Raw genomic sequence first — 10,053 nt, forward strand, 5'->3', positions numbered from 1 at the left:
CAAGACTGGAGGCAGCAAAAGGGACATTTTGCCTGATTTGAACTATCTAATACTAAGGCATAAAGTCTGAGTTAATTGTTTAGGCTCACTCTTTGTTAGTAAAAAAGCTAGGTACTGCTAACAGGTGATTCATGCTGCCCTGTGGTAGATCTGACAGAGGCATGGTGACTTGCCTCCTAATAACACCGGTATGTCTCCACTGGCTGTGGGTTTGCTGAAGACATCCAGCTTCCAGGTGGGTAAACTTAGGTGATATGAATCTTATCTCAGGAAGCAATTTCTGCTGCCATCTCTTGCCTTCCTCTGTAAACACTTCCAGTGAAACGTGTGTGGTGACTTGTGAAGAAACACGCTCTTCAGTATGAAGCGGGAGCTCCGATATGAATATCGTGACATGTCAGTGGCTCTGCCCATGTTCCAGCTCATAAGGGAGTAACCATTAGACCTGGAGTAGCAGCCTGGAGGATGTCAGGAGTAGAAAACCATCGGTCTGAGCGCTCACTTTGTTTTCACCCACAGAGATTCAGTTACAGACTGAGATCTCCATGGTCCCTCTGAAATCCATAGAAAGGTTTTACTTATGCCTGAGGAAAATTTTGCCCTATTAGAACAAAGCAGAGCGATCAAATGACCAAATCAACATGAAGAAAACAAAAAACAAGCGCTGTAACCAGCACTATTGTTTTGGAAATATCCATCTCTTATGACTATTTTAGAAGAAAAAAATATTTCTCTAATAGCATTAAGTATAGCCTTCATGCATAGGCAAGGTACTTTTTTTCAGACTACCACCAACAGGGAAGATGTCAGATATGCTGTATCTTCAAATCAAAAGCACAAACATAGTAGATGTGAAGATTTATTCCTAAATTTCTATTTATTCCTAACTCGAAACTAGCTGGCTGGGTGTCTGTTCAGTAGATCCTGATCTGAGCAATATTGCACAAGGGATCAGTCCCTAAGTTTTAAAGAGAGCTGAGGAAAGTTGCTCCTGTACATAAATAGTATTTGATTTGATTATTAAGGGTCCTCTATTATGATCATATTAAACCATTGGATAGTTTATTTGAACAACTTATGTCATTGGTAGAGAGTTGTCTTTAGAAGTCGAAATTAAATATGTAGAAACTTCTTTAAAAACATTACGCAGATTTGTACTCACAGTACTGTTGTGCCACTGACAGATAATATGGATTTTGCCAAATACGCAGCACTTTACAGGCCTCTAGTGGTAGAAATAAAAATATATATATTAGGATCTATCCCTGTAACAGTTCCTGATGGTACTTATTCCAGTCTTAATAAATTGCGTAATGCTTTCTGTTTATAGATTTGGCCTGCTAGTTTGCTCACTTGAGGGAAATGGAAATTCTGCAGAGGTCAGAGACGTCAGTGACAATTTTCTGTTAATCTGAAAACCACAATGAGAAAGTAAACTAGGTTAAAAAAGAGAAAAGTACATGGTTGATAACCCTACTCTTGCTCAGTTTCAAGGGCTGTTTGCAGTAGCCAGAAGAGGTAGAATGCAAGCCCTCCCTGTGAGTCTGGTAGGTTACAATCGTGCCATGCCGTATACGCCAAGGCTCAAGCCTTACCACTGCTTTTTCTGTTGGGTCTGTGTGTGCACATGATCCTCCCGGTACATCTCAAAACCTGGCCATTGCCTGGTTGGTGTCACCTCCCTGAGAAATTCGCAGGTGCTTGTTGTCCAGCATCCTCCTCCTTTCGGTCCTTGTAGAGGAGCGTACCATCCTGCCAGGCTGATCTGATAGTATTTAACACTTTATTTGCCCCGCACAAATTTGTCTTGCACAAAGCACAAGACAGTGACTAATCAACTTCCAAAGAGTTGTTTGGTGGTTTGGTTTGGTTTTTTTTGAGAATTAAAAATTTCTGCTGATGTTAAGAATAATACTCTCAAACATAGCTTCATTTCTGAGAAACTTGATGTCAACTTGTACCTGCCAAGGCTGGACTTCTGTACCGTTTCCACTGCCTTCTTTCTTCTCAAGTTTGTTTTCAAAAGGAGCTGAGAATTACAGATGAAGAACAGAAAGATGATTTGGAGGATGTGAAGGTAATGATTCCTGTGTTTTGTATAGGATTAAGTAGAACACGATAATGAAACTCAAAGAGGATTTGGGGTGTGGGGGGAAATTATGTCTGCTTGGTAGAACAGAGATAGGAATACCTGCCTATATTAAACACTGATGGTAACAAGGCCAGTGGTGGTTATACAGTGTCTCTAAATGGAAGGATGTCAAAATACTGCATAAATGTTAGTCAGCTAGTAAAGCTCACAGGTTGCCTGTAAGGAAGTTATCCCTGCTTTATAGGAGTGATACCAGTGAAAGAGTAAAGGTGAGCACAGCCTGGCCCACCCAGGAATAACAGAGCTGTGGGCTGTAGCGGAGTGGACTGACATGGTATAACCAGGATCTAGGCTCTTCTAATGGTAGTGCATGCTTCAATCTCAGCATTTTACTACATTTTTAAGGGAGTTAATGGTTTATTAAATATTGTTGATAGGAGTACTATATGTAAAACAAGTGATGAGTGTCAGAAGTGATTGAAGTCAGATAAATCATTCCACTCTTTTTTTCCACTTTGGTGTTCTTTATTGGACAATGGGATTCATCACTGGTCACTGCATTTTAGTGAAGAAGTAGGCAAATTTGAGAGGCTTCAGAAGAGAACTGAAAATGCTATATATTTGGGGAATAAATAGCTGAGGAGGAAAGCTTAAGCAGACTGGAAAAGGTCATTCTGGAAGACAGGTGACTGAGGGGTTGTGTAAGCAGAATCTACATCAAAATCTGTGTGACCACAGTGGTGGCAGAAGAGGGTAAAATTCTGTAGGCATTCAAGTCAGAACGTCATATTTGGAAGTGAATGTGTTACTGTAAGATGCATCCTCTTGTGCTTAAATTTCTTCAGATCCTCTTATCTCTGCTTACCAGGCAGGGGATGAAGTATCTATGTTGTTGAATTTTGTCAGGTAGTGTAAAAAAAGAACTGGCTCATCCTTTCATACATTCATTTATTGTTTTCTTTTGGCTTTCCTTGTTATGCTTCTCTATCCTGTCCAGGTGATGTGTGAGTGGTACTGTTTTGGTACAAATAGCACCAATATTTTTCAAACATTCCCACTTAAGATTCACAGTGAAATTCCAGTGATTTGCAGCCACAAGCTTAGAAAAAATTGCTCTTTGTCTTACCTGTATTCACATGCCTGTCTGCAGCTCTGTTTGAAGACAAGTTCAGTGTCTTCAGCTGCTGTCTAGTGAGATGAAATCCAGTGATCTACTGGAAATCACACCCAGTTCAGGAAATTCTGTGGGGAAAAGGGAAGAATCCTACCATACTATTAGGTAGTACCCAGTTATGATAAAAAACTTCCTTCAATTTAGCCCAATAGCCCAGTTGAAGGGCATCCTGCCATTATTGCAAAGCCAACTCATGCCAACTTTTTAAACAGATTGTTTTTGCAGCAGATGCAGCTGCTTAATGTTCTCAAGTACAGAAGAAGAGACTGTGATGTCTGAGACATAAATAAAGGTTCATGGCTGTATGGCAAAAAAAAAAAGTTCAGCTAATAAAATAACTGGCATCAGTCCCCAGTCCACAACTGAGCCCTGGCATCTTTGGCTGACTTCCAGGTAGCTCACAGGGAATGCATGTTTGCCTGAGATCTACATGGTATCTCTGCTAATCCATTTAACTGATGTATAAGGGACCCAGCAGAAGTGATTCCCTGAGGCTGCCGAGGGGTGGGTTATTCTATTAATTGAGGACCACAGCTGATCTACCCTCTTTATGACTGATCAGTGCCTCTCATGGGGGTTGAAACCTTCTTGCCTCCCCTCCACTATTGAGTGAATTTTCTTGCTCTATCGCCAGCATCCCAGAATACGACTGCAAGCACTGAGAAGTCACATTAGACCCTTTGCTCATCGCCTTTTACTATGGCAGCTGCGGTTTGGCAAGCTGTTACTCCTGGAGAACAGGGCTGGGCAGATGAGGCTGTGAAATCCCAAAGTGAATCTATTTGTAAGTGGGGTGGGAGGGATCTACTGATGAACTATGTGGAGGTCGATTATGGCACTGCACAAACCAGCCTGATGACTACTTAATGCTGGCAACATGCTTTCACTTATCAGAGTCCTAAATGCATACCTTTGGACATGCTTCTTCAGGGAGCAGCAGGAAACCTTTAAATCTATGTTTCTGCCTTACCTACTTAGTATAGAGATGGAACTATTAACCTGGGGCTCAGCATGTTATTCTGAGTGCACAATTTCTTTAGTCTTAAGGAAGCCCGTAAGCCATGTGAACATTTTTTGCAAAACCAGGTCTTTTTTTTTTCTTTTCTTCTGTCTGCTTTCTTTATATCATTAGTTTGGTCATTGCTAGCTATACAGTCATTATAGCATGTTTTAATTGTCTAAATCTCCTCATGACACAGTAATTTGAAAGCTTCCTTGATATGTTAGACAAGAAGGGAACAAGTTGTACACCATCCATTTTTTTAAACAAACGAGACAGAGGTATGTGATCTGCATACTCAGAAATAGTCTTTCTTTCCAATGTCAGTGTCTGCTTTGTATTGTATTTTATCTCCTGTGGCAGAGATCAGCATTTGCCTCTTGGGAGGGTAGTCTGTTGACTTCCAATTAGGAGTATACGCTATCATTAAGAGTATTTCTCCTATACTGGTATATAGAAGATTGTGTCCCACAGCACTGGAGGGCAACAAGGACAAAACCGCAAGCCCAAGAGCATGTGCAGTCCCAAACGGACCAGTCCCAAACTTCTCTCAGTAGTTAAGATAGGAAGGAAGGCTGAAGTATACTGCGGCTTGAAGTATACTGAGCTACCAAAGCAGGATTGCTAGTCCATGTCATCGCTCAGGATTTGGCCTATAGCCTGTAAAGATGACAAGACCTATCACTATAGGCTAGGTTAACTTTCCCTAGTACATAATGCTATTGCAGGGGAATGGAAAGCAGTAGGTTTCCCATTGCTGCATGCTGCAGCAGGAGGAGAGAGAATTCCTGCGTGTTACTCTGGCTAATTTGTTGTCACTTTTATGAGGACTGTACTAGCCAGCAGCAACAGTGATATTAATGATGCTTCCCATGAACATATTGTCTTTTATCTGAAGATCTCCAAGCATATGTAAATAGTAATTAAGCTTCATAACACCTCAGGGAGTTACAAAGGATTCACGTCACTCACTTTTACAACGCAGCTCTGCAGCTGTTTGCATATGGCCTTGCTAGTTATTGACAGATTCACCACTAGCCTAAGGAGTCTGCCAGAATTGGAGTCACAACTGCATCCTTTTTCTGCAATAAATGGAGGGGGCATAGCATTGTTTTCCCCAGTGATCATCCACGCTGTTTTCATTGCTGTGAAAGCAGTATATAAAATCCAGCCAAAGTCCTCCCCAGTGAGGAAGTTGCCGCTCTTTCAGTCTGAAGGAAAGTATGTTGCCTCAGTAAAGGTTTCATGTCACTATGCCTTTTGTTATGAGTGATATTAACTCAAGGCAAAGTCTTCTATTTCACATAGGCTGTGCATAGAGAGAGTTGAAGGACAGGCCATAACAAAACTGAATCTTTTTTGGTATTGTAAATGTAAAGGCAATTTCAGGAAGGTGTCTGCTGTTTTCTGAATGGTAATTGCACCAGAATGACAAAGATCAGAACATCAGGTACTACCTATTGGCTACACAATCCACCATTAGAAGTTGAAAAGTTGAATTGTTCATTTTCTTGCTCCTATAAATATCTGCTCTATTTGGCTTGCAGATCACTGGGAGCAGGTGTACCAGATCATTAAATGAGGAAAGAGGATTTTGCATCCTCAATTTTTATTAGTCACTGCATGGGGAATTGGGCCCTGCAGAGCTTGCAATCTGCATGTTAGACATGATCAAGTGCTTTGCAGACATGGGCAGGATAAAGGTAGGAGTAGGCAAAATAGGAATAGAAAGTGGTAAGAGTTAAGGAGGCATCTTGGTTTGGCATTTGTCTGTTGACCACCATGTGCCAGGGATTTGCAGGCATAATTAGAGTGAAAGATTTGAAGATGAAAAGGAGACAGACAGTAGCTGTACTGATTTCTGTGGGGAGGTTTGTCCAGGTGTAGGGCTGAAACAGAAGGGGGTGAAAGCATGGTGGCATCACAGAGATTTAGGTAAAACTAATTTGGTGTAGACATCTTTGCGGAGGGAAGACGATATAGGTATCTGCCAGGCAGACAAGAAGGTGGAGAGAGGTCTTAAACTTTAAGAACCCCCATGAGGCTGATGGATGTTGGTAATTCAGAGTATCTGATTTCAAAACCCAAATACACATTATTTGCTTCTAATGCTAGCATTTCAATTAAAAGATCATACTCTTTCCTGTAGTGGGAACCCCAGACATTTGTAGGTGGTCTGCACAAAATCTATGCACCATTTATATTTCTCTTCAGCCTCTGAAGTAGCATCTAGTATGACTGGCATGTTTGATCAGCTAGGTGCACATAGTGGGGGAATAGCAGAAGGTAGGGTACAGGCACAAAAAAAAAAAATCCCTTCTTCAATGGCAGTGGATGCTCAGTGGCAAGTACTATTATGTACTTTCCCTTCGATAAAAACAACTGGTCAGAATTAATTTCGCAGTTCAGTGCTGTTGGTGGTTTTGTGTGGGAGTGAAATGGAAGAGGAAAATTTTCAAAAGAACTGAAACATTCAAGTCTTAGAGAAAGGTTTATAAAGGTTTTGTATTCCCTTGATTTTGGATGGGAAAACAAGAGATGGGAGTCATCATTCTGGATCAGCCAGCCACAGCACTATAGTCTTATCACGTGGATATTGCACTAGTTGCAGCAGCCATTAAATGTATGTTCTGTCCATGGCTCCTGCATATTGTAAATGCTATAAGGTCTGGTTCTGGAGACCCATGTGCTGCTTATATCAGAGGCTTTGAACAAGCTGGTTCATTCTGTGTGCTTTGTAGAGCTCTAGGACTAAAACAATATTCCTGGCACCCCCGGGTTTGGGATTTCTCTCTCCGGCTTTATTGCCTTGATTTAGAGTTCACCATCAGTGACTCTGTCTATAGCAAATGGAGAGAGGGGCAAGTCCAGAGAGCAACCCCTTTCTGAGACTGGCAGATAAGTAGGTTACTAGAGGATCCTATTTCTCTGTGCAACTATTCCTGGGACCTGGAGTCACCAGTTCAGAACTGGGCATGTAAAGCTAGGTGAGATAATCCCCAACCTTAATGTCTAAATGAAAGCTCATTAGTTCCAGCTTTTCTCTCTTGGCTTCTCACTTCTGGCCAAGGTCTTAGCACAAAAAACCTTGTTGCTATCACTATCCCTAAAGGCTGCAGTTTTTTAAAAGGCCATTACTACCTGATTGGTCAAGACATATTTTTTCAGTTCATTTCTGGGAGGTTTTTAGATGATGTTTGGGCTCAGCATTAAGTCACTTCTTAGCAGTCACAGTCCAACTTTGAAACAATACTGATTCAAGACCTGATGAATGGTCAGTAGATTTTGAGATGAAAGTCAACGTTTTGAGTTCTCTAGGCCTAGAAGTTGTTTGGGAATGCACTTTTGGAGACAGGGCTGTTTCAGGCTCCTACAAGCAAGACTGATGCTTGGTCACAAAAGCTCATAATGAGAACTGGTCAAATAAGTAGGCAAGACTGACAAAAGCTGCATATAGAAGCAAAGAGGACTCAATTCAGATGCCGATACGTCGGTATCTAGTGCCACTGGAGATGCCTTAAGATAGCTCTGATATCCATGTAGAGCTCACAGATAACAGCACAGAACCTGCAGGAATCCTTTTCCTACTGGAACAGCAGGAGGTCAGGTAAGATACCTTAAGGGCACCCTGAATGTCAAGAGGTTCCTATGTGTGGGCAGCTGAATCAGTCCTTAGAGCTCCTGTGAGTATCATAGAAGCCAGAAGGAGCTTCTTCCTTCAATTGCTTCACTGTGCATCTTAAGGGCTTCTGTTTGCTCTAAATAGATATGTGTTTGGATTTTATCATGCGCAAGAGCTTTGTGGACTAGACCCAAATACGCTGAAAAGTTTGGTTAGGTTTTCAGAGTGTTTTAATGATGGTTGATTGTCACCTGAAATCACTGTATTTCTCCAGAAACATATATGAGCTGGTAATTGTATATTAGCAAAACAAACTGAGTCATTCAATTATTATTCTGTAGGAAATTCTGTTGCTGTAAAAACATCTATTATGTTACCCATTGTTGAGAGAGTATTCATAAAACCAGCTGTTACTTATTTCTGTTGTTAGCAATTGAAAGCTGATGTGATTTGTTAAAGAGTGTGAAGTAGGGGAGATTACATGAACCTCCCTTGACAAATATGCTCATGAAGATGCCGTTTCAGAAGTCCAGAGCTTGCTTTGGAGGACGGTCTTGCCAAGGAGCAAGGTAATGCTTCATCTGCTGGCAGTGTTGACAGTCTGATCCTGTCCTTGAACTTCTCATGACTTAGGTATGCTCACCCTAGGAGGGATGTTATGCCATAAGTGGCTTTAGACCTTGTTTAGCAAGAGTGCAGATGTAGATGAGCTGAATGAGAGATTTGGGGGTTTTTGCCTGCCTTCCTGTGCTGTGGTGTCTGCAGCTCTGACACTTACATCTTATTGAAGCCTTTTTCCAGCTCCAGGACTCTCCATGCCAGATGAAGCTGGTCAGGAAAGTGCCTCCTGAGATATATGCTGCAAACTAGTGGTGTACATCTTCCTTTGGACTTTGTCCCCAGTCAGGTGGCATAAGTTTCATACATAAGTTACAAGTAATTTTAAATATCTGCACATAAAACATTGCATATAAGTGCCTGCATGCATAAAACACTTGAGAGGTTTGGTTCAGTTGAACAGCACCAAATTCACTTCACAGACAATTTAAGTTTTCTATGGGCCAGGTATGTGCAAGTTTTAGAAGGTATCTGGCCACCTCAGATCTTTAAATGTGTGCTGGTAAAGGTTGTGGTGCCTTAACTGGTTAGATACTCTCTGACCCACCTTGAAATTCCTCCTGCTATTATTGGTGTTTTGTTGATTTCAGTGGGCTGCTGATAGCACTTGAAGGTGTGTTCTGCTGCAGAAGAGATCTTGTCTTTCATTGGTTTCACTATCTCCCCATGCATCCCTGCCATTTACAAACTGATAAAATCAGTTTGATTGGTAAACCTAGTCATTTTTTTTTTCAGGCGGACTTGTTGCTTATTGGTGTTGTATAAGTGTGGCTTATACCTTTGTAACACTGTGGAAACGAACATAAATCAGATACTGGATCTGAGACTTTCCTGCCCTATAGGACTTGGCCTGGATTCAGTGGATAACTGAAATACTAAGATACTAATGGTTTAAAGATTGGAAAAGTAAAAAGTAGATCTTAAATCTGATGTAACAGCTTGATTAATAGCAAGCAGCAGTTCTCATTTTTCAAGCAATTTTATCTATATTGAAAGAAATTTTTTAGGTGGGTAAGTAATTTTGATCTAAGAGTTAGTCAAATTGCCCACAGCTACAAAGAACATTGCTACAAGAGATGAGGCTAGAACCCGGTTTGGACTTCAGAGGTGTACCACCGTACATCTCCTTTGTATGAAGTGTAGGTAGGAAAAGCAAAGCACACAGGCCTGTCAGATCTGATTAAGCCTCTGCTGTGGTGTTGAGAGCATCACTGTGATGTAGCCGGAATATCCAGGTGAAACTGGCCCCCGCTGCTCCTTGTCTTTCTTGAGTATTGAAACAAGTCTGTCTTGTTAATTTGTGCTTTTAGTACAGTTTTGTTTGGAAGGAACAGAAATCAGAGGATCAAATAACAAAAACTGCATTGTCTTAGAAGCTCTTGGAATTGTTTTACTGTTGGTATTTGTTATAATGATTTTGTGGCAAACACCCATGGCATATGCAGGAGATATCCAGGTTTTAAAATAGTTAGAATGTGTAGTCTTTTAAATCTGATTGACTTGTCTGAGCTGTCAAATATTGTACATAACTGAGTCGCTTATTACTA

Source organism: Aquila chrysaetos, chromosome 17 (assembly GCF_900496995.4).
Source record: "Aquila chrysaetos chrysaetos chromosome 17, bAquChr1.4, whole genome shotgun sequence".
Taxonomy (NCBI): Eukaryota; Metazoa; Chordata; class Aves; order Accipitriformes; family Accipitridae; genus Aquila; species Aquila chrysaetos.